This window comes from Dasypus novemcinctus, chromosome 11, assembly GCF_030445035.2.
Source record: "Dasypus novemcinctus isolate mDasNov1 chromosome 11, mDasNov1.1.hap2, whole genome shotgun sequence".
NCBI lineage: Eukaryota > Metazoa > Chordata > Mammalia > Cingulata > Dasypodidae > Dasypus > Dasypus novemcinctus.
In genome coordinates, this window is record NC_080683.1 from 22,760,180 (window position 1) to 22,786,385 (window position 26,206).

At 35.1% G+C, this 26,206-nt stretch overlaps 1 long non-coding RNA gene across 2 annotated transcripts in view; it reads left to right on the top strand.

The window, feature by feature from the left end:
- The window catches only part of LOC139439987 (uncharacterized), a 388,427-nt gene that overhangs the window by 344,519 nt on the left and 17,702 nt on the right, over window positions 1-26,206 (top strand). For both annotated transcript variants that reach the window (XR_011650064.1, XR_011650063.1), the window contains one exon: window positions 18,099-18,127. This is a non-coding gene — a long non-coding RNA (uncharacterized lncRNA). The remainder of the gene's footprint in view (window positions 1-18,098; window positions 18,128-26,206) is intronic.

Here is a 26,206-nt window from a genome sequence, read left to right on the forward strand (position 1 = left end):
ATACCCATCATTGCAATGTCATGCAGGACAACTCCAATGTCCAGAAAATTACATCTATTTTCCACTCTCCCTCTCCTTAGATCCTCTTGTAGCCACGGCCTTAATATCAATGATACAAGTTCTTCAATTGGTAGAATAACAATAATTCTTGTAGTAGATAGTAATAAGTCAATTTTAGTCTATTGTTCATTCCCCAATACTGAGGACTTCGGGATGGTGATGCCCACTCTGCTTCTAAATGAGAGCAGGTTTAAATCCCATGGGGAAGATGGATGGAATTGTTTTGCTTGCAGTTGCAGACCCTCTCTGTTCCTTGGGACCGGTGGTGTCTACCATCATCACTTTGTCAGTTGTCCTGGTGAGACTAGTGAACTGGAGAGTAGGTGTTGCAACTCTGCTGAGAGTTAGGACCCAACTGGCACATGGATGGACCAAAAATTTAAATCCCTTGGACAGATAACTATCAGGTATAGTACTAACTATCGGTTTAAATAGAAGGGGCAGAAGAGCCATGTGCAGGGGAACTACAACTGCATCCAACCCTGTCACACTGGGGAGCATAAATTCCAAGGTAGGGTCCACAGGCAGGGCACTAAACTCCTGAGCTATCTGCCCTGACTTTAGTGTCTAGCTGTCTCTGGAGCCTTCAGGAGCCCCATTATTTGAGGCACTATTTACTGTGGCAGTCAATTTCAAAAGAAAAGTTTCAGAAGTACAATCATCAATATCAAGGCCCAGAACAATGGTCCATTCTCCTTCACTAGGTGGACAGACCTAGTGCTATAAAAAGATCCTTCTTAAAAAACTTAAAACGTTTTTTGAAAAGGATCTCTTTATTCTTTTGCTGATACTGATGAGCCTATTTAATCTAGATCAATGTTGGTATTGAAGAGATACGTATTAATCATTATTAAAATATTTATCTGATTCAGTGATTGTGGCTAATTCTGGAGTTTTGCAATGATTACAATTTTTGTATCTTGCTTTTTTGCTCCTTTCCTTACTATATTCAGAACTATTAGAGACAAGTATAGGGGGGCAGTTGTAACTCAGTGGTTGAGTGCCTGCTTTCCATGTATGAGTTCCTGAGTTCAATCGCTGGTACCTCTCAAAAAAAAAAAAGACATATTTATGTAAGATTCTTAAGATTTTTGATGATTATTTAAAAGAGGTTATTATAGAATCCATCATAACTTCCTTTACTCTCTATATTATATGAAACTTACTTTACAATAATATCGAGTAGCTAAGTTAAGCCTTCTAAGAATATAAATTATTTTCCTGCCTGCCCACTCCTTGCTAAACCTTGACATTTATTTTCTATAAAGTTCTTGAAAATGCAGTCCTTTCACATCTCTTTGCTTTAGGATATGCTGCATACCCTGCTCTCCCCGACTTTCCTCTACCGAACAAAACTACAGTTGTTATTTGAGGTAGAGCTTAGGTTGCCCCATTTTGGGAAGCTGTTCTTGAGTACCCTAGCCACTCCTCAGTTTCTTAGACCATTTAGTGTGTTTTGTACATCATCTCATACTGACCTTTGGGTGCCAGGGCAGATTATATCTAATTCATCCATTAGTGACCCTAGACCCTCGCAAAACATCTGCTGCTTTAGGTCCCAGGGCTTAGCACGACCATCCTATCCCGTCAGAAATATAAAGACCTTTTGGGGTGTTCTGTTTGTTTGCTCAGTACCAGAAAGGTTTTTTGTTTTTGAAATTTAAGGAACTCATTATGCTGAACTGGGTAGAGTGTATAGAGAGTGAAGTGTGAGACTCTGAGAGAGGTTGTGGCCTCTGCCTTGGAAACCACAGAAAGCGTAATTGCTCTTCTTTAAAGTTGGCTCTTCCAATTTATCAGAAAAAGAGTGTTTAGGCAGATTGGATTCTACAGGTAGTTGTGCTCCTTCCCTCCTCTCTTTGAGGATGACAGCGTTCAAGGCGGGCCTGGCTGAAATTCCTGGATTACAACTGTGAGGCATGAGATAGGGGCAGCTGCTCACCATGGCGTTCCAATTTTATGGGGCCAATGTACATATCAGGTTCATACATGTCCAGTCACTCCAGCACATCCTATACCTGAGCCTGGCTTTCATCTTGCCCTATCACAGCAGATTCATTCTATCATTCAGACTCAGTTAGCAGTCCTGGTCCAGAGAAAATAATGGCTCCTTTAGTCTCTGTTTCATGAGGGAAATACCCATGAGGTGATGAGGTCCTGGGTGGAATAATGGGCTTATCACTTTTAAATATTAAGGAATATGATATGTTGTCCTCTATTTGTACTCTTGCCCCAAAAGAAAATTATAGAGAGGCTGCTATACATCTTTCTTGCTCATTATTGATTAGCACAGAGTGTGAAAGTTAATGTTGCTCAATACAACAATTCCATTACTAATATAAGTTCTATTATTAATAGTAAGCACTATCGATTAGTGCCATGGTATGTGTTAGACATTGGTTATGCAAATTTTCTCTTTCAATCATTTATGTACTAAAGATTTATAAATATTTATTGAGTTAATAGAGTACTGGTGTTATTATCTCTATTTGCAGATGAGAAAAGTAAGATGGAAAAAAAAAATCAAATGTAGTCCTCAAGGTCATACAACTGGAAGTGAGAAAATCAAAAATTTTTTTATATACAAGAATGTTCTTTTTTAAATATTTATTTATTTATTTATGTTTCCCTCTCCCCCACCCCCCGCCAAGAGTTGTCTGCTCTCTGCATCCATTCGCTGTGTGTTCTTCTGTGTCTGCTTATATTCTTGTCAGCAGTGCCGGGAATCTGTGTCTCTTTCTATTGCATCATCTTGCTGCATCAGCTCTCTGTGTGTGTGGCACCACTCCTGGGCAGGCTGCACCTTTTTTGTGCTGGGTGGTTCTCCTTATGGGGTGCATTCCTTGCATGTGGTGCTCCCCTACGCGGGGGGCACCCCTGAGTGGCATGGCACTCCTTGCACACATCAGCACTGCACATGGGCCGGCTCATCACACAGGTCATGAGTCCCAGGGTTTGAACCTTGGACCTTCCATGTGGTAGGCAGATGCTCTATCTGTTGAGCCAAATCTGCTTCCCAGAAAATCAAATTTTGAATCAAATCTTTCTGCTGCAAAAATCTGTTTCATTAACTAATTTGCTATATATTCACCAAATAAATAGAACTCTTCATTGTATTATTAGCATGTTATTATGGCAAAATAATCAGCATTATAAGGTCTTATCTATATGCATAGGAACTTACCATGCTGATTGCATTTATTTATTTTTAATAGTTTAGGGTAAAAGTTGAGAACAAGAATAAAACAAAAAACCAAAATTAATAAATGTAGAAGAAACCCTGTTCAACTTTTTTTTGGCTATTTTTTTATTCTGCTTGACAGTAGATATGATGATTAGGATGGTTCTCTGTAATTCTAACACTTTAGGATACTCTTAGTTTTTTATTTTTTTATTTGTTATTTTTAAAGATTTATTTATTTATTTAAATCTCCCCCTCCCCCAGTTGTCTGTTCTCTGTGTCTATTTGCTGCGTCTTGTTTCTTTGTCCGCTTCTGTTGTCGTCAGCGGCACGGGAAGTGTGGGCGGCGTCATTCCTGGGCAGGCTGCACTTTTCTTTCACACTGGGCGGCTCTCCTTTACGGGTGCACTCCTTGCGCGTGGGGCTCCCCTACGCGGGGGACACTCCTGAGTGGCAGGGCACTCCTTGCACGCATCAGCACTGCGCATGGGCCAGCTCCACATGGGTCAAGGAGGCCCAGGGTTTGAACCACGGACCTCCCATGTGGTAGACGGACGCCCTAACCACTGGGCCAAGTCTGTTTCCCCTCTTAGTTTTTTAATTCTCATTTTTCTAATTATTAACAAAAACATCAAGTGGCAGTCTGTGTAGTTGAGAAACAATTGTATTATATCTAAACACAATGATTTGAAGGAACCTTTTTACAATGTTGAATTTGTATATATATTTTTTATTTATTATCTTTTTTTAAAGATACATAGATCACACAAACTGTTACATTAAAAAATAAGAGATTCCCATATACTCCCACTCCCCACCCCACCCCCACTCCTCCCACATCAACAATCTCTTTCATCAATGTGGCACATTCATTGCATTTGATAAACGCATTTTGGAGCCCTGCTACACAGCATGGATTATAGTTCACATTGTAGTTTATAATCTCTCCCAGTCCATTCAGTGGGTTATGGCAGGATATATAATATACTGTATCTCTCCCTGCAACATTTGTTTTGCATAAAGTATTTGACTAGGCACTTTGGAGTGCATAAAGGTAAATTATCATACATGCCTTAAAAGCAACTAATTAAAATAAATGACAGATATGAACAAAAGTATCTGTAATGCAAAATACTCTAGGAGTTTTTCCAAGCGTGTAAGGCAAAGAACTATTGAAATTGGAAAAGTCATGCTTAAAATAAATATTTCATGTACTACGTGAAATATTCCAACTATGGTGTTTGGGAAAGTCTTCCTGGGGAAGACATAAATTATTATGGTCTTTAATGGACAATGTAGATGGCACTGAAGATTACTTTAAATTAGTACCCATTCCCAAACATCCTTACTATGTAGTAGATACTTATTTTAAGTGCAAATGAATTTCCCTGCTTCATAGATGATTGCTAAGAGCCAATTGGTATGTGATAGTCCCCTGGTCAATGTTATTGACTCAGGGCAATGCATGTGCTCAACATTAGTTTAACCCAATTTATAGTTTAACCCAACTTAGATTCAGAGATTTTTTTTACATGGCTTGGGGTGAAGAAAACGTCTCTCTTCCTCAAAGGATGAAGAAGGAAGAATCAAGCCCTGGGAGATAGAGGTAGTCATATTTTCTCTCAGGAGGAATAAATAATGTGGAAGAAAATAAATCTAAGAGAATAGGAGAGGAACTGAGCCTCAGCCCTGACAATATTGTGAACTCTCACACCAAGAGTTGGCTAAGGGGAGTGGATGTTGCTCAGTGGTTGAGAGCCTACTTTCCATGTACAATGTCCTGGGTTCAATCCCCAGTACCAAAAAAAATAGGTGAATATCAATAAAATCTTTGGGTTTGAAATTGATCTTCTTTTATATTATAATTAACTGATCAGATGGATAGATTAATAGCAGGAAAAGGAAATATTCAATATGTTGGGGTAGGGGAAGTAAATTATTATAGCAGATGATGAGTAAAGATGTTGGAAAGACATAGATATGGAAAATAAATGAATAAACTCATATTAATACTAAATATGATGGGGTCGTAAGGATGACTGCACTGAGAGGCAAATTTGGAAAGAAATTTATTTCAAAGGGCACCAAAGATGTTTCTGAATGCTATGCTAAATAACGGTTCTTTCAACAAAGACCTATATTTAAGGAAAACATAGTTTAAATGCATACAAAAGATAGATAGATAAAGGGAATCATTATAACAAAGTAGAAAGAGCATAGAATATAGTGATAAGCATTCAGGTTTGAATTCTAGCAGATTAATATGAAGAGTCACTTAACTTTGCTAAGTCACATTTTCCTCATGCACAAAATAGGGTATTGTTACTAATATATAATAGATAAATCAAAGCTATTAAAATAAAGTTCAGAAGCAAAAAAAGCAGCAAAGGGGCTTTTAAAATAATTTGTTGGAAATGAAACTAAGCTGGAACAGTAAAAGGGAAATGAGAATTGATTGTTGAACAGATTCGTGTCAGCAATTGGTGATTTAAATTTGGAGACTTATTTGGAAATTTATCTAAAGTGGTCTAACAACTCTACCAGGGCTGAGGAAACTCCAGTCAGTAATTCTTTAATTTTTGGCTCTATAAACTAATTTCTTGTGAATATACACCCATTGCTTTCAAAGGATAAGGACACCTTAGGATCCATCGATCATCCAAAGTAAATGACCGATATTTCTATGATTCCCCTTTACTTATGGGAGAAGATATAAAAGGTTTTAACTGTGCATATCTCCTACTTCTTCAATGTAAGCAAAAGTACCTCTTCATTTATGAGATGTAAAATAAATTTCCCTCAATAATAATACAGTTAGAAAGGAAACAGTGTCCATATTTTAGTAGATGGTTTGAAGAGGAAAGTACGGGAGTATGATTTATAAGACCTATATGTTCTTCTAATCGTTGCGCCAGTTGCCTAAATTCTTTTTTTATTCTCTTCTAAGACAGCTAGAAGGCATAGTATTAAAAAAAAAAAACACAAATCTGGGACTTCAAATGAGTTAATTTACTCTGTAGTAGAAAATAGAACAGATGTGTCTTTGGAAGTGGGAGAGCATTTTCAAGAAGAAAATATGTAAGGTTTATGAGAAGGGTGAATAATTGGATAAAAATAAAGGAAAATTGACAGTAATAGATTGGTGGAATGGATAATTCTAGAAAATAAAAGCATATCTTTTCAGATAAAAGTTGTTTTATGTTTTCCCTTGTGCCAACCTATGTTGGAAAATATCTATTTTTAAGGGGAAATAAAAATAGGCAAGGTTGAAGATGTACCAATTTAGTACTAATTACTAAAGATTTGAGTAAAAGAATAAATCCACACATGTACCTATAATGTTCCAGGTACTGGCCTATTATGACCATAATCTTACTTGATTTTAATAGTATCTCTCATTGGAAAGTAATATTTGCTTTTCACAAATTAAGGATGACAGACTCAAAGAGAATATGTGAATTGGTAAAGATCTAAATCCCTAGAAAGTAGTCTACAGTTTCTATTTCCAGCTTTTACAATCCCTCCACTGCATCGCAACACATTGCAAGGCACCCACAGACAAGTTAGGGAAGACCTTTGGACACTCTTATGTACAGTTGGGGCTAGATTAAGTAATTTCTAAGGTTTCTGTTAACTTTACAATAGTGTGATTCATTATTTATGTGATCTGCAGCTTGAGTACAATGATATTTTAAGGTTAACTAATTTAGAGTGAATTTCTTTATATAGATGAGAAAAAAAAAGGTTACCATATTATTAGCTGGTGGAGAGGAAGAAAAGCCCATGCCTTTTTGTTTGGGCCTTAAGATGTCAATTGTAAGATTTAAATTAGGATGCCAGAGAGATCTTTCAGAAATCAATATTGTACACATAAGTAATATAATAAAATACAATAACATAATACAATATAATAATTTAATCAAGGCTAAAATAGAGATTTATTCCAAGAAGAACCCTCAATCACTCCTATACCTTGCAGCCCCAGCTATGTATAAAGCAACTGTGTCACTGAACCAAGCCTAAAGACCTGGTTTTTACTTCCAGGGCCACTACTTATAAAACCTGGGATTTTGGGGAAAGTTTATCTGAGCATCAATTTGTTAAATTGATCATTAGATAACTTGAGTTAGTTGAAGACTTCATAATATTTTCCCACATCCACTGTAAATACATCAGTGTGTATCTCCTAAGAACAAGGGCATTCTCACACCTGCTTATAATAACATTATTCTGCGCAGGTTATTTATTTATGATTTATTTATTTATTCCCCCCACCCATTGTTTGCACTTGCCATCTGCTCTTTGTGTCTGTTCATTGTGTGCTCTCTGTGTCTTATCTTTTTAAGAGACACTGGGAACTGAACCCAGGACCTCCCATGTAGACTGGAGGCACCCAATCACTTGGGCCACATCTTCTCCCTCCTTGTCTCTTGTTATTTCTCCTCATTGCATCATCTCATTTCGTCATCTTGTTGCATCATCTCATTGCACCATCTAGTTGCATCAGCTCCCCATGCCATCCTGTGGTGTCAGCTTGCTGTCTTGCTTGTCTTCTTTAGCAGGCACTGGGAACTCCCATGAGTAGGTGGGCACCCAACTGCTTGAGCCACATCCACTTCCTAATTTATTCTTGATGTGATGTATTTTAATATGTGGTCCACATTCAAATTTCCACAGTTGTCCTAATAATGTCCTGGCTTTTTATTGTGCATTTAATAAGCAGTATATATCATAGAATTTTCAGGTCTCTTTAGTTCCATTATTTAGAACAGTTCCCCAGACTTTCATTATTATTTGTTATGTTGACATTTGTGAAGATTCCAGGTCATTTTTATCAGAAGGTCTTTCAATTTAGATTTGTCTGATTTTTTCCTACCTCAAGATTAGATTTGGTTTAAGGAATTTTGCAGAATTATTGAACAGGGGATGTTAAGTACTTCTCACAACATCATGTCAGGATGTTGGTGGAACTAGTGTGCACCATTAATGGGAATAAGTTTAATTGTTTAGTTAAGTGATATTTACCAGATTTCTTCACAAAAATGGACCTTTAAAGTTAGTAAGCAATATAATGAATAACGGTTTGAAAATGTGTGAATATCTTATTCCCTAACAATTTTTTAATCTAAAGATTTTAGAATCTATTGATGGTTATTACTTTGACAAATTAATACTATGACAGTTGTACAGTCATACTTTTCCATATCTAGTCGTCTTTTCACATTAACTGGTTGGACTTTTCTATAAAGAAGAGGAATTCTTTCCTTCCTCCTTGAAATATTTTTGTTTGTTTTTCTTCAGAGTCAGTATGGACTTAACTATCCCTTATTTTTTTTTTTAAGATTTATTTATTTATTTCTCTCCCCTTCCCCCCACCCCACCCCACCCCACCCCACCCCAGTTGTCTGTTCTCTGTGTCTATTTGCTGCATGTTTTTTTCTTTGTCCGCTTCTATTGTTGTCAGCAGCATGGGAATCTGTGTTTCTTTTTGTTGCGTCATCTTGTTGTGTCAGCTCTCTGTGTGTGCGGCACCATTCCTGGGCAGGCTGCACGTTCTTTCATTCTGGGCGGCTCTCCTTATGGGGTGCACTCCTTGTGTGTGGGGCTCCCCTACTCGGGGGACACCCCTGCGTGGCAGGGCACTCCTTGCGCACATCAGCACTGCGCATGGGCCAGCTCCACACGGGTCAAGGAGGCCTGGGGTTTGAACCACGGACCTCCCATGTGGTAAACGGACGCCCTAACCACTGGGCCAAGGCTGCTTCCCAACTATCCCTTATTTATTAAACATGTGTTATAATCCACTCTTTTCAATATTTTGATAGACGAATCGTACTAACTTTTTTTTCCCTTCGAGCGGTGTTCCATGTCCTTTTCATATTTCCCATCAGTTTTTAGCACTTCCTTATTTTATGGCACAAACAAAAGCTTCCATGTTTACCTTGTGCGTTTCCCTGGCTCAGACCTGGAATCAGTCATGTAGTCGTTATTCTTTTATTGAAGAATGGTGTTTAGAAACCAAGATTTCCTACTGAAGCATCACTGCTTTTAGGTCCATTCAGTAGATAGATGGATTTATAGGCAGATAGATACATAGATACACACACATATTCATACCTAAACTCCAATTTTAATATTTCATATTTCTTCCTCTTTTTTCCTACTTCATTGTATCTTCCTTGAATATACATGTTTGTGTTTGGCTTGCATTTTACGCATAGTATGACTTTATCCATATTTTGCACATATCACTAGTTACTTCCTTTTTTGGTAAGTAGTAATCCACTGTGTGAATATAACATACTTGACTTATCCATTAGCCTGTTGATGAGCATTAGGGTGCTTTCCAGTTTTTCACTAAAATGTTGTGATGAGCATTCATATGCAACGTTTGCTAAGAACACATCTTTTCATTTATTTCAGGGAAACATACCTAGGAATGTGATTTTTGGGATATTTGGCAAATTTAATGATATGTTTTAGAAGAAACTGACAAACAGATTTGCAAAGTGGATGTATCCCTTTACTTGCTACCAGCAGTGTATGAGAGTATCAGTGCTTCAGAACCTCATCAACACTTAATATTGGCAATCTTTTTTTTTTTAAGCTGTTCTAGAAGTTGGGTAGTAGAAATTCATAGTTATAACTTGCATTTCCTTACTGATTGATAAGCATCTTTTAATGTGATTATTTGCCATCATTTACAATTTTTCTGAAATGATTACTTAAATCATTGTATACTTTTTTATATAATTGTAAGCATTCTTTATGTATTCTGACACCAATTAGATATATGTATTTTGAATATTTTCTCTCAGTTGGTAGGTTGCTTTCTTAATTTTTGCTTTTTCAAAGAGAAGAGGTTTTTAATTTTGATGAATTTTAATTTTCAAAGAGAAGAGGTTTTTAATTTTTCAAAGAGAAGAGGTTTTTAATTTGTAATTTTTTCTTTGGTAGTTAGTGTCTTTGTGCCCTGTTTAAGTAAACATTGCCTACCTCAGGTTGCAATGATTTTTCTTATGTTTTTTCCTATGTTTTAAAGTTAAGCTTTTAAGTTTAGGTCTATCATCCACTTTGAATAAATTTTTTACGTATGATGTGAGGTAATGGTTGAAGTTCTTTTTTTTCCCCCCATAGATATCTAGTTGTTTCAGAAAATTTGTTGAAAAGATTGCCCTTTCCTGATACATTTCCTTGGTACTTTTGTTGAAAGCCAATTAATCATATATGTTCAGATCTCTTTCTAGAGTCTCTGTTCTGATCTAAGGATCTATGGCCATCATTACTGCAACCCCATGAACTTCTTCTTAAAATTGCAGTAGCTTTATAGTGAGACTTGAAATCAGATCATGTAGGCTTTCCATCTTTTTTTTTCTTTTACAAAATAATTTTAGATATTTTAGATTCTTTGTCTTTCCATATAAATTTTAGAAGAGCATGTCAAATTTTACAGAAATATTATGCTGGGATTTTGAGTGGGGTGGCAATGTACTTAAAAATTAAATTGGCTTGAATTGATATTTTAACAATATTGAGTCTTTCAGGAATGAAGTTGGTATATTTCTCCATTTATTGAAGTCTTCTTCAATATCTGTCAGCAATATTTTGTAGTTATTAGCATTCAGGCTTTGCACTGATTTTGCTACATTTCTCCTCATATTTTCACATTTGATTGATACTGAAGTATTATTTTTTAACTCATTTTTTAGTTCTGAGAAATAGTACATAGAAATACTATTGATTTATGAATATTGAGCTTGATCATGAAAACTTGCTAAATTCAGTTATAAGATTTTGTTCCTTGGTTGTAGAGTCCTTGGAATTTTCTATATGTATGATTATGGTGGGCTGAAGCTGTATGTGCTCCAGAAAAACATGTTCTTAAATATAATTCATTCCTGTGGGTGTGAACACATTGTAAGAAGGACCTTTGGATAAGGCTATTTAGTTATGGTGTGAATACCTCAGTCGGGGTGGGTCTTAATTCTATTACTGGAGTCCTGTGTAAAGGGAATGAATTCATATATACCTAAAAGATAGCCATCAAAATAAGAAATTGAAATCACGGAAATCTGGAAGAGAAGAGAGAGCCCAACAGAAGATGCCATATGCCTTGCCATGTGACAGAGGAGACCTGGATCACTGGTAGCCAGCCCAGAATGCTGGTCTTTAGGAAGAAAGCATTGCCTAGATAATGCCTTCATTTGGATATTTTTCCAGCCTCAAAATCTTTAGCAAGTAAATTTTCATTGTTTAAGCCAACCCATTTAATGGTATTTGCTTGGGCAGCCTAAGAAAATAAAGCAGTGATCATATTGTCTGTGAAAGAAATGGTTTTAAATCTTCCTTTCCCATCTATGTGCCTTTTATTGCTTCTTCCTTCCTTGTTAATCTGGCTAGCACTTTCAGAAAAATATTGACTAGAAGAGGTAAAAGTGGACATCCTTGTGTCTATATGTGTGTGTGTTTTGCAGTTATACAAATTTTTTTAATCCTTGTATTTTACATCCCACGAAGGCTAAATGTACAAAGTCCAGTGCTCAAAAGTTACTTAAATCAATTTTTCCCCTTATATGACTTATAATTTTAATAAAAAGTTAGATTTGTGTTATTAAATCAGTTTAGGATTACTCCTGCCATTCTTGTTCATTTAATTTTATTGTTTCAATCTTTAAAACATTAGCATTTATTAAAATTAAAAACTACATTAAAAAGTAACACTTAAGGAAATCCCATCTCCTAATTTTGTCTGATCCATTCTTACCCAAACCTTGCAGAATGCCAATTTCATTATTTTATTTTCCATTTTACCTTTTCCCTATTCTTTAGATGCTCTACTTTTTTTGGTTACTCTTGTAGTTTTACCACCCATATTTAGTGTTAGGAAGTCTAATATTTTGAAGTGCCTCCTGAACAGTAAAAGGATTTTACAACATATCAGCACCAATCTTCACACTCTACTTAGATTTACATATAATTTTTCTAATGCTTTAATAATTTTTAAAGTCAACAAATAACATGCTATTATTATTTTATGCAGTGTAAATTTGGATTTATCTATAATTTTACTTTTTTTTGTTCATCATTTCTTTTTCAGTCTTAAACCAAATTGTGGGATTATTTTCCTTTTTAAAATACAACCTTTGGAATGCTCTTTAGTGAAAGTCCATCTATGATAAATCTTCAGATTTTGTTTATCTGTATTTCTATTTTATTCTTCTTGAATAATAATGTTGCCAGATACACAACTATAGGTTGACACATAATTGTAGGTTGACAGTGATTTTCTTTCAAAAGTTGATAAATTCTATTTCCCTATTATTTGGTTTCGATTATTTTTGTTTTTTCTTTGAGAATTCCCCTCTACTAATTGCTGTTTATCTGCAGATGCTCTTTCCTATCTCTGTGGTTGTTGTCAAGACCTTCTCTTTATCTATTATGCTCTACCATTGCACTACGATGTGTTGGCACGGAATGCCTTTTCCCTATCCTGTTTCTTGGATCTACTCATCAGTTCTGAAAAATCCACAGACATTATTACTTTAAATATTTCCTTTCCTATGTTTTCTCCATTTTGCCTCCTGAAATATCAACTGGTTATATATTAGACATTCTATCTTTTTAACCTCTATTTCACATCACATAATTCATATTCTCATCACTTTTTTTGCCTTGTGGAAAACATTTTTGTAAATATCTTTCACTTTAATATTTCTCTTTTTCATTGAGGTTTCTCCTGTTTTATGCTAATTTTCCTTTGCCATACTGAACTTACTCAGTTCTTCAGGATTCATTCCAAGTACCACCTTTTCCCTGCAACTTTCCTTTATTATATTAGAACAGAGAGCTTTGTCCCTTTCACCAAACTAAGCACATATTGAAAAACAATGCAATATGCAATATATAATTTACTTATATATATTGCTGTACTGTTTTATAGAGCATTTGATATGTTCTTTCTGTTCCTGAAGCCAGATAATGAACTTCTATGTGATTGTTTTGATGTTTCTATCATTTTGTTGTTTCCTATAACGGTTAATTCAATTATTAGAACACAGAAAGTGCTCAAATCCTTATTGTTAAAATACTTTCTTTAGAAAACAAAGCTGTTTCGTATGTTTCGTATACATCATCTATTACTTAATGTGGGTATTAATGAGCCAGAAAAAAGCTACATGTGCCTCAAACTGCCATATTATTTTTACCTTTCTATCCCAAATATTTTTATTCCTCTTCCTTCTTCCCCCAAAAGTGAACCTGAGGTTTCTTCATACTTTATAGATAGTAAGAGGTGTATAACATATTCACAACAGGATATCTACTGTGAAATGATAGATATTGAAGAAGAAGATATAAAAGTTTATTTTTGAGTTGTAGTGCCAGCTGGTTTATGACAGAGGAGAAAACTATTTATCTTCACTTTTCTTTTACTAAATTAAGAGTCATATGTGAGGATGTCTCCTGCTATTTCACATGGAAGCAGGAGGAAGGAGAGCAACAGGTCCACAGTAGTCTTCTTTATGGCTTTACCTACTTTGCCTTGAGGCTATAAGTTCTGGGTTCTTTGTCTTTCTATAATACCTACTTTTTTAAAAATATTTTTTTAATTTATTCTTAAAAGATACATAAATCACACAAAAAGTTACATTAAATAAAATGGGAGATTCCATATGTCCCACTCTCCCCACCCCCCACTTTTCCCACATCAACAACTTCTTTCATTAGTGTGGTACATTCACTGCAGGGTCAGTACCCACTTTTGAGATTATGTTCCTATTTTCCATCCTCCGAGAACTGATGCTGAAAGCTTGCAGGTATTTGTTAGGGACAAGAAAGAGAAAGTAAAACTATTAATTCAATTTTTTTTCTCAAGGATTAAAACACTACATACTATGGGGTTATTCTTTTTTTTTTTTTACACTTTTTAAAATTAAAATTAATAGATTACAAAGAACTTTATATTAAAAAACATAAAAAACATAAGAGGTTCCCATATACCCCACTCCCCAACCCCACCCCATCATTTTTGTAAATTGTATTTTTTTGAAGATATATACATCACATTAAAAAAAATAAGAGGTTCCCATATACTCTGACCCTCCCCCCCGACCCACTCGCCCCACACCAAAAACCTTCTCCATTATTCTAATACACCTTTGTTACCTTCCATAATAATACAGTGTTAGCATTATTTTGGAATAATTTCTAAGCTTTCTAATAGAAACAGGGCCTGTATTGTTTGTTTGTTTATTGTTTTGCCATTTCAATTTTTAAAAATAATTTATTATGGCGAAATTCACACTGCATAAAATAAGCTATTTTAAAGTGAACAATTCCGTAGGATTTAGTACATTTGCAATGTTGTTCAACCACCACTTCTATTTAGTTCCAAATACTTCCATCACTCCAAAGTAAAACCTCTCATGGAGCCTGCATTTTAGTTAACTCTGTGTCTCTCATGGCATCTAGCACATGGCACAGAGATGATACTCAATAAATATTTGCCTTTAAAGGAGTAGATATAAAGGCACGGTTAGAGTGTGACCTAGAATAGTTGTTGAGTTTGTATGGTGCTGATGCTTCCTCACTTACTGTGTGTGCATGCAGGTGTGTAAATGTGCGTATGTGAATGTAGGTGGGGGTCAATGTGCATGTGTATGAGGTCTTTGTGTCCCTTCATGTTCTCATAGTCATGCTCCATTTGAATTCCTTCTTCCATGACAAAATAGTCTCGAGGAAAAGATATAGCCATTCTGTTACTTACTACACTTATTATGAAGATATTTGTAAGGTAATAACTTTGAATAGAAGGATTAATGAACACAATTAAAAGCCTTTGTATTTTTCCATCTTTAACCTAACTGTAATACTCTCTATGAAGAAAGAAGTCAAATGGCATATGAAGTCAGACACAGTGCTGAACCAGGTGCTACAGTTTTTAATATTATGAGATAAGTATTCCTTTCCCATTATACAGATGAGAACCTGAATATACAGGACTCAGAAAAACAAAGTTAGACTTTGAAAACAGAGACTGAGGACATGGCCCTTCTATGGACACTGTAAACTCTGTGTTCAATGTCCAAATACCAGGGATAGATGATGATATCTGATTATTTCTGAGCTGCTAAACTCCAGATTAATGTACAGTTCTGGCAATGAAACCATAAATATCAGAAGCTGAAGAATCAGAGATAGAGGAACTTTAATGTAAGATCGTGGAAGCATTAAATACAATTTTACCCATCATTTGTATGTGATCCCCCAGCTGTCAGTTTTCTCTGAACTGAAACACGGGAGCTACCCACACTGAAGCTAAGCAATTTTAATAGAAGGACAAATCCTTATTCAATATTTTGAATTTACCTTATTCAAGGTAAAATACTTTTACCAACAAACTGCCTGTTCCCTTAGGTTGTAATCAATGTGTCTATGAAAGGAAGAGTTGAAACAAAATTCATTTTATCGGATTTCAAGAACTGAGTAATTCAGACCTCTCAGAAGTCACCTTTCTTCAGTCCTCCCTCCCATTTTTTTTATCTAACTTTGTCATTGTCGTTTATTGGTTTTAGGCCTTCAAACTGTTTTTCAGCCTTAGTAATCTGTGAGGCATAGAGAAGCAATGAAACATGTAGAAACAAGAGTTGGATTACCCATGTTTATGGATTCAATTCTACAACTGTTTAATTTTGAACAAGTCCCTTCACCTCTTTGTACCTAAAAAACTTATTTGTAGAATTAGGATGTTGACAAGAATTAACACTAAGAATTGTTTCTAACTTACTCTGAACCTATTTTCCTATAAACTATTTAGTTGATCTGATGACAGAATTCCTGACCATTTGTAAATTTGACCAAAATGTAAAATTCAGTCAAATTCATCTTTGATATTATTTGAAATTGGCAGGGAAGAGTACTATTTAGTTAAGACTTTTTAGGTTATGTATCTTTTAAGCCACCTGACATTCTTCTGAGCCATACTCCTATCATTTACCAAAATAACAGAGTCAGAAAAGACATGTAATGATTAAAAGTAATCACTAGAAACCTTAAAATGTATTTATGCTACTTAAAATTTGTGTGTGAGCAGCCAGGAACTGATTAGATATGTCCCACTGAAATAAAAATATGTATATTTTCTTTATTGCTATCACCCACTAAAGCCTCAGAACATTTTGACCAAGCAGGAAATGATGGCCCTGAAATTGCCTTGCTCAGATCTCCTATAAGAGTACCTGTTTAGCTGGCGGACAACCACAGCTGCCATATCTCTGATCCACTGTTATGTTAATGCCAGACCATACTTCCCCAAGCTGCTTCCAGTCAATAATTGAGCAGAGTGGATTTACTAGAACAAGGCCTTTTCCTCCCTGATTGCCCATCCACCTGACTGAGACTTTCTTAGAAATGACCTCTGAGCTTTCATTCTTTCTACCCAATCCCTCCTTCCTCCTCTCCTTTCGCAGTTGTCAGACCTGCGTGGAGAACTAAAGACTCTCCCAATTTATGCTCATCCTTCACAGAGTTTTCCACCAATAGATTTTATTTTGTTTTTGTATCTGGTGCTCAGAGGACCTGAACAGATGTACTTAGTGAGACAAGATACAAGATATAATAAGTTTTGATGAGAAGGAAGTAGAAGCTGTACTGTCTTGTAGGGCTTTGTCAGAGGTCTTTGCACCATGAAGCATCAACTAAAACACATACTTTCTGGGACACTTGGGCAAAAGCAAATGTTTACCTTTCCTATACTGTGCAAAGCAAAGTACCATGAAATGGGGCAGACTGAACAATGGGAATTTATTCACTCATGGTTTTGAGGCCAGGAAAATGTCCAAATCAAGGCCTCATCAAGGTGATGCTCCCTCTCTGAGCTCTGTGGCATTCTGGGCTGGCTGCTGATGGTCCTTGCCTCTTCTGTCACGGCAAGGCACATGGTGGGGTCTGCTGGTCTCTCCCTTCTTTTCTGGGTTTTGTTGATTTCAGCTTCTTGCTTCTGTGGTTTTCTCTCTATATATATACATGAATTTCATTCTGTTATTTTAAAAAATCCAAAAACTCCAGTAATAGTATTACAACTCTGAATGAGGTGGGACATACCTTAACTGAAGTATCCTCCTCAAAAGGTCCTGCTTGCAATGGATGTATACCCACAGGAATGGATTAAATTTTAGAACATGTTTTTCTGGGGCACACACAGCTTCAAATCATCATAGAGACATCAAAAAAGATAAGTAAATTTCCTTGAGAATTATTACATAATATAAATTAAGCATATATCCACCATAGTTTTTCATATAAGGATAACCTTATGAAAGGCTACATTCTTCAAGTGGCCCCAATACACCTGAGTCAATGTAGAGGCTTTGTTTTCTAAGGGGTTCTTTACCCTTCTATTGGAAATAAAAGTGCAAATCCTCCCCTCTCTTATTAAATAATTTAAATATATTTGAACTCCACTCTTGATATCAATAATATTCCTTTCATTTTTATACCTCAGAAGTATAAAAATAAAGGGAAGGCCTTGTATTAAGCCTGTTCCTGATTGGCTAGAAGAACTGAAAACCAAGATGGGAGCAAGACCATGGCTTCAGTTGGAGGTTGTGTCTCATGCTGGAAAGAGCGTAGATTTTGGGGGCCAAACAATCATATTTCAATTCTAACATCTCAAATTGTTAGCTGTATAACCTTGGGCAAGTTATTTTACCTCTCTTAACCTAGGATCAAATGCAATAAAAGCACTACATGGAATTACTATGAGATTTTAAAATGATACTATGAGATAAAACAGATATGTCCTGTACATAGTAATCTCTAATGTTAAGAATTTACTTTCTCCATTTTTCCTTACATTTAGGACCCAAAGCAGCCTGTATTTGGAACTTAGTAAGTATTAATTTTTCGATTAATTTTTTGAAGGATCTCTCAAAGAATAATGGAATAATTGAATTTGTAATAGATAGGGACTCTTTAATTGAAGTTTTATGGTAGGAAGAGCAGTAGAAGTCACTATATATTATCTCTTTGTCCGTAATTCTTTTGTTATTTAGATAAATGACATAATATTTCTGTTTAACTTTTCAGCCAAATTATTCTTTTGCTAGTTCACAGTGTTGTTGTGACAATGACATAGGATAATAGATATAAAAGAGTTTTATAAGCACTAAAATGTAAAAGAAATATAAATTATTTTATTATCAAAGGCAATTGAGAAATTATGACTTATTAGAATAATTCTTATCCCCTTATTCTCTTTGAGAATGGAAATTCCCATTTTCCTATTGGATTCAGGAAACATGTTGTGAGAAACTATTATGTGTAAACCACCATTTTGATGCAGATAAAAAATGATTGAGCTATTTTTCCCAATTACAGTAAGTTCATACATGAGAAGTACTGACTTATAATTAAAAATTTATACTGTTATATGTAATTGCAATTTGGAGATCAACCACATAAAATGCCAATTATGAAATATCCCAGGAGAAATGAATGATGATAATATTTATAGCTATTTTTTTTAAAGTGCAGGTATTTTCTATTTCTGGAGAAGTTGTAGGTTTATAGAATTCCCATAAACCCCCTTCACAAACTTAGTTTTACTCATTATTAACATTTTGCATTAGTGTGATACCTTTGTTACAATGGATAAAATAATATTATAATCATGCCATTAACTACAAGCCATAGTTTACATTGGGGTTCAGTGTATAGTCCATTTTTTAAAATTTTGATTCTAGTAACATACCTACAACTTAATATTTCCCCTTTTAACCACATTCAAATATATAATTCAGTAGTGTTAATTACATTAACAATGTTCTGCTACCATCTCCACAATCCATTGCCAAAATTTTGCATCACCCCAAAAGGAAACTTAGACTAATTAAGCATTAATTCCCGACACCCACCCTGACCTGTATTCTAGTTTATAACTCTATGAATTTTATTCTAATAATTTCATATCAGTGAAATCATACAATATTTGTCACATTGCATCTGGCTTATTTAATTCAACATGATGTCTTCAAGGTTTAAGCATGTTGTTGCACATATCAGATTTCATTCTTTTTATGGCCAAATAAGTATTCCATTGTATGTACATACCACATTTTATTTATCCACTACCTGTTGATGGGCACTTGAGTTGTTTCCATCTTTTGGCAATTATGAATGATGTCACCATGAACATCAATGTGTAAATATCTGTTTGAGTGCCTGCTTTCAATGACATTTGGTATATACTTAGAGATGTGTGTCAGATGTGTTTTCCACATGAAAATAATTTAACATTCCAACCAATAACAATGAGTATTCCTACTTCTTCACATCCTCTCTAATACTTGTTATTTTCCATTTTTGAATAGTAGCCATTCTAGTGGTTGTGAAATGTCATATCATTGTGGTTTTGATTTGCATTTCCCTGATGGCTAATGATGTAGATCATCTTTTCATATGCTTTCTGGCTATTTTGTATATCTTCCTTGGAGAGATGTTTGTTCAAGTCTTTTGTCCCTTTATAAATTGGATTATCTTTTCATTGTTAAGTAGAAGGATTATTTTATGTAGTCTGGATATTAATCCTTTATCAGATATGTGATTTCCAAATATCATCTGTTGTTGGGTGAAGTGAACTATATATTTTTATATTTATTTTATTTACTTTTTTATTTTTCCAGCAAACACTTCCTCCTACCCACTTTTCTGCCATCCTCCTGGTAACATCTAATTTACTTTCTATTTCTGTGAATTTGATGTTTCTAGTCATCTCTTATACGTGTTACTATACAATATCCTAATGTGCTAACTGAGCCTAACGCAGGGAAATGCAAATCTAAACCACTGAGAATAATGTTTTCAAGGTTTTTTCATGTTGCAGCATGTTTCATAATTTTAACTTTTCTAGTGGCTAAATAATTTTTCATTGGGCATATGTACCACATTTTGTTTATCCATTCGTTTGTTGATGGATGCTTGGGTTCTTTCCAGCTTTTGACTATTGTAAATAATGCTGCTATAAACACTGGTATGAAAGTATCAATATGCTACCCTCTTTTCATTTCCTTTGGGTGAATATCTATGAGTGGAATTGCCAGGCCATATGGTAATTCTTTATTTAATTTTTGAGGAACTACCGTATTATTTTACTAAGTAGTGACACCATTTTACATTCCTACCAACAATGCACCAGAGTTTCAATTTCTCTGCATCCTCTCCAACACTTGTTTTTTCCATTTTATTAAATGTCCTTGTGGTTATAAATTGATATCTCATTGTGGTTTTGATTTGCATTTCCCTAATAGCTAATGATGTTGCATATCTTTTCACATGTTTATTGGCCTATGTGTATTTTCCTTGGAGAAAAGTCTGTTCAAGTCCTTCACCCATTAAAATTTTTTTTGTCTGTTTATTTTTGTAGTTTGTGGCTCTTAAGAATACTACTACTATGAACATTTTCAAGCCTTTGTGTTATCATATGTTCTCATTTCTTGTTAAAATACCTAGGAGTAGAATTGTTGAGTAATATGTCAAACATACTTTGAACTTTTTAAGATGCTGTAATTTTCCAAAGGACTATGTTGTTTTGCATTCCGACCAGCAATGTTTGAGTATTCCAGTTGCTCCTCACCCTCTTTAAAACTTGAAACTCCTTCTGTTATTACTAGTCATTCTAATGGATGTGTAGTGTTATCTCATGGTGTTTTTAAATAGCCTTTCCGTGATCACTAATGATCCTGACCATAGTTTTGCTTACTTCCTAGCTATTCAGATAGCTTCCTTTATGGAGTATCTGTTCAAGTCTTTTTGTCTATGTGTTTATTGCTTTTTTTCCTATTAAGAGTTTAAAAATGAGTTTTGTGTATAAACCCTGTGCAAGATAAATGTATTTCAAATATTTTCTCTATATCTATGGCTTGCCTTATCATTTCCTTAGTTGTTTCCCTCAAATGGAAAAAAAAATTGTTTTTGATGAAGTCCTTTTTAATCAATTGCTTTCTTTATAATCTTTTTGTGCATTATTTAAGGGGTTTTTGCTTACCTCAAAGGCACAATATTTTCTCTTATGTTTCCTCTAAGAAGTTTTGAAGATTGAGCTTTTCCATTTACTTCTATGATCCATTTCAAGTTACTTTTGTGTATGATATATCAAAGGATCAGAGCTCATTTTCTTTTCCATGCAGTTCCGGAAGATTTGTTGAAAAAAAAAAAAAAGGATCTTTTACCATTTAAGTAATTTTGTACTTTGGTTGAAATTCAATTGAACATATATGCTGGACCTTTTTTTGGACTCTATTATGTTACATTGTCTCCATATCTATACTTATGCTAATACCAAACTGATTTGAAACTTTGCAATTGCTTTATAGTAAGTCTCATAATCACATATTGTAAATCCTTTATATTTTTGGCTAATCTAGGACCTTTGCCTTTTCAGATAATTTTAGAACCAGCTTTGTAGTTTCTATTTTAAAAATCTTGCTAGAAATTTGTTCTTGATTATTTTGTATCAAGAGGTCAATTTGGGGAAAATTGCCAAGTTAACAATATTTAGCTTTCCAAATAAACTTGGTATTTCTATTCATTTTGTTTTATTTCCCTCAGCAATGTTTATAGTTTTCAATATATGAATCAAGACATTTTGTCTTGGTGTAGCCTCCATTCTACATTCCACCAACAGTAAGGAGTCTTCCTATTTATCCATATCCTCTTTAGACCTGTAGCTCTGTTTTGTAAATCAGAGCCATTCTATAAGCTGTAAAATTTTTAATAAGATTTATTTATTTTCAGCTTTTAAAATATGTCATTCCATTCTGTTCTAGCCTCCAAGGTTTCTTTTCAGAAGTAAGGCATTAATCAAATTATTTCCTGTGGCACTTTTCTCTTGCTCTTTCCACATTTTGCTTTATATATCTGGCTTTTTATAGTCTGACCATGATATGCCCTGACATGGTCTTCTTTATATTTATGCAGATTTATTTTTTGAGCATTATGTGTTTCATTAAATTTGGGGAACTTTTTTGATGTTATTATTCATATATATTTTTCTACTCTACTCTCTCCCCTCTCCTTATAGAAATCCATTGCACACATATTAATAATATTTTATATTATTTATAATAAGTTCCTGAGGTTTTTAAAATATTTTCAATCTTTTGTTGTCTCTTTGAACTTCACATAATTTCTATTGATCTTACTTTGAGTTCACTGACTCTTTCCTCTGTCTTCAATTTTTATAGTTCAGTACATTCAAGTTTTTTTATTCTCACATATTTCATATATCTAGGATTTGTATTTGCTTCTTTGTTATTGGCTTAATTTTTACTGATATTCTATCTTTGAATTAATTGTGGTGATATTTTCTTTAGCACTATAAGGGATACTATTATAGCTGCCTTAAATTTCATGCTCACAAATTCTAACTTCTGGATCATCTCAGATTTGTTCTCAGATAATTTATATTGCCTTGAGATTGTGTTTCATTTTTCTGGTTCTTTGAATATTGGGTAATTTTAGTTGTATCTTGAACATTATGAATACTAAAATTATAGAAACTATGGATTCTGTTATTTTCTTCTAATAAGTATTACTTCTTTTCTTTTAACAGTTTATTATCTTAAATGTGCTCAAATTATAAATTCTGTTTCTTGGATGGCAGCTCCAATTTCTGTTCAGATTTTTTCCCTATGCCTGAGTTATTTTAGGTCTGTTCTATGCATGTATAGTTAAGTCAGCTAGAGATGAGAGCAGAAGAAAAAAAAGATTCCTCTCTGGATCTTACACTTTTTTTCCCCAATAGTTACGGTTCCCATATTAAGGCTTTCTTGTTGCTCAGGCAAGACTTTTTTTGTTTTGTTTTGTTTTGTTTTTACTTTTGTCCCCACAATTCTGTATGTTGCAAATTGACCATGCCTGGCCCCAAGCTAAAAACCCTCAAAATGGAAACACTGTCCAAGTTTTTTCTGAAAGTATAAACTCCACACTAATATATCTGCTTCTTTTTTACTATTTAATGTACTCTCAGGTACTTTTTTTTGTACTGTGTTGAATTCATAATTGACATTTGCAGAAGAATCAGTCTGATAGAATCTTACTTGGCCATTATCCAAATCAGAATTTTCTTTATTTGGAAGTTCCATATTGGCAGTTTCACTATTAACTGGCTTCCACAATAGGACAGTAAATAAGAGTAAAGTTTAAAAAAAAGTAAAGTGTTACAGATTTATACTGTGAGACAAGGGAGAACTGTTGGAAGGTTTTAGTTTTTTAGGAAAATGAACCCACATGGAATGGTCACCAATATTTTTAAACAATTGCTTTATATCATTTTTCTTTTTGCCAAATTATTTTTAGGTATTCATAAATATGGTGGTGTTTAATCCTTGCAGACTTTACTACGAATCTTTACGTATATGAGAAGTTTCTTAAATATATGATATTAATACACCCAAGAAAATTAACAGTACTATCCTTTTATTACTTAATAACCAGTCCATATTAAAATTGTGTCAGTTGTCTCAAAAATGCCATTTTATGTTATTTTTCTTGAATGAGGACACAAATAAAATCTGCCTAATACATTTTGTTGCTATGTTCCTTCATTCTTTTGATTTAGAGACACCCTGTATACTATCTGTGGAAAATACATCAATTGTCCTAAAGAATATTATATCACAACCTGAACTTGTCATATTACATCTCTGTAGTGTCATTTAAATTGCTTCTTTTTCTCCATATATATTATAATGGAATTTAGTTTAAATGTTTGTACAGATTCAGACTGAGCATTTCTGGCAAGAATACTTGATAGTTATTACTACACTCTCCATCATGCATTCACATTGTGTCTTTTGCTGTCCCTCTTTTAGGGATGCTGTGGTAGTTTGAAGCTGTATGTACCCCAGAAAAACATGTTCTTAAATGGAATTTATTCCTGTGGTTGTAAACCCATTGCAAGTAGAATCTTTTAATGGGGTTACTTAAGTTAAGGTGAGACAGATGTGAAACACCTCATTCAGAATTGAACTTTACCCTATTAGAGTCCTTTATAAATTGAATGAATATATATATTTACGTTTATATATGTATATGGAGAGAGAGAGAGAGAGAGAGAGAGAGAGAGAGAGAGAGAGAGAGAGAGAGAGAGAGAGAGAGAGAGAGAGAGAGAGAGAGAGAGAGAACAAAAGCCTTGGAAATAAGAAGCTAAAAGCAACAAAACCCAGAAAAGAATGGAGAAACCAGCAGGTACAGCCATATGCCTTGTCATGTGGCAGAGGATCCAGCCACATGGTGTGCCAGCAGCCACACCCTTGGAAGAAAGCATCACTTTGATTAGGACTTGATTGGGACATTTTCCTGGCTTCAAACTGTAAGCAAATAAATTTCCATTGTTTAAGTCAAAACATTTTAAAGTACCTGTTTTGATCAGCCTAGGAAACTACAACAGATGCTAAGACTGGTCAGGAGATTCATATACTGACAGCTAACTTTTTTTTATTTTAAAGGACACCTTTAACATTTATTCTAGTGGTGTTATCCATTAATGTTTGCTGCTGAATCAATTATTTCTTTAAAGATTCAAATGATGATTCCCCAATTCTATAATTACCTTATATTTAGTAGCTGGAATCCATATTAAAGGAATTTTCACTTGTCAACTAGAGCTACTTGGTGATTCTGCAATACCACTCAAACAGAATAGTCAAGGTAAATGCTCAGTTATTACCTTGTAATTTTCAATATTCATATTAACCAGCTTGCATAGTTCTAGAAAGAAATAAAGTCATTAATATTTTACTGGGGTTATTTTAAATTAAAAATCTTCTAGGGATAATCTTCTAAGGTAAATAAAGATTTATAAAGTTGACACATAAAGGAAATTAAAATAAAATTAGGTATTATTAAAATTAAGAGCTTCTGTTCATCAAAAGACATCACTAAGAAACCAGCAAGATGGTGGTGGAGTAAGGAGCTTCTAGAGTCAGTTCCTGCTAGAGGGCAGTTAGCAAACACCCAGAGCTCTCTCTAGAGTTAGCTGAAGCACCTGTTTGGGGGTTTCAGGAGGCCAGAAGGGCATTCTGTCCTTGGGAGAGTGGAAGGAGGAGACTACACATCTGCAGAGAAGACTCATAAGTAGAGCACTCCACACCATGGAGGCTGGTGCCCATCCTCCACTGGAGGCACAAGCTGCCTCAGGAGCTGTTCCATGGCTGGAATTGAAAGCTCCACTTCCCCAAAATGGGGAAGGAAGAGATGGTTGGGCACCAATTTCAGCTATGATAAGGAAATTCAGTGGGCTACAGTGTGATCCTTAGAACAGCTAAGGTTTGAGCCCGTCCAGATCCAAAAGAGACTGGGAGCCGTCATCTTAACTCTGCACTTGGCACTAGAGGAAGCGGGACGGACTGAAAATCCCAGTGCTGGTGAGGACCGGCTTCTTCCAATTCAGATCATCTTGCAGGTCTAGCCTAGGCCCCAGTGCCACCTCCAGCAGGGAGAAAGCTACAGGGACCTGTGCTAGCCTCTCCGGGAAATTCCCGGCCAAGCTGCAGAGGCCAGTGATTTTCCTACTCTGGCAGCACAAGCCATCCTAGGGCTGCTCTGTGATGGGAATTGGAAGCTCCATTTCCCAGAAACAGGGGAGGAGGAGATGGTTGGCTGCTGATTTTAGCTACTGATTGGGAGACTTTGCTGGCTAAGAGATAACCCTGGGAACAGGGGGGTGTGAACCAGCCCAAATCAGAAAGAGGCCAGTAGCCACCATTCTGACTCTGCCCCCATCCTGAGGGGAAGCAGGGCTGACAGTTTCTTTCATGCACATCAGCCTGCAGACCGTCTAGGCTTCAGCCCCGCGTCTGGTAGGAAGGAGACTGGGGAGCCTTGCACCAGCCTATACAGGTAACTGCAGGGAACTTTGGCTGGAATAGACTAAAAATCAGAAGTCTACCAGGGCAACTGCAGTCATCT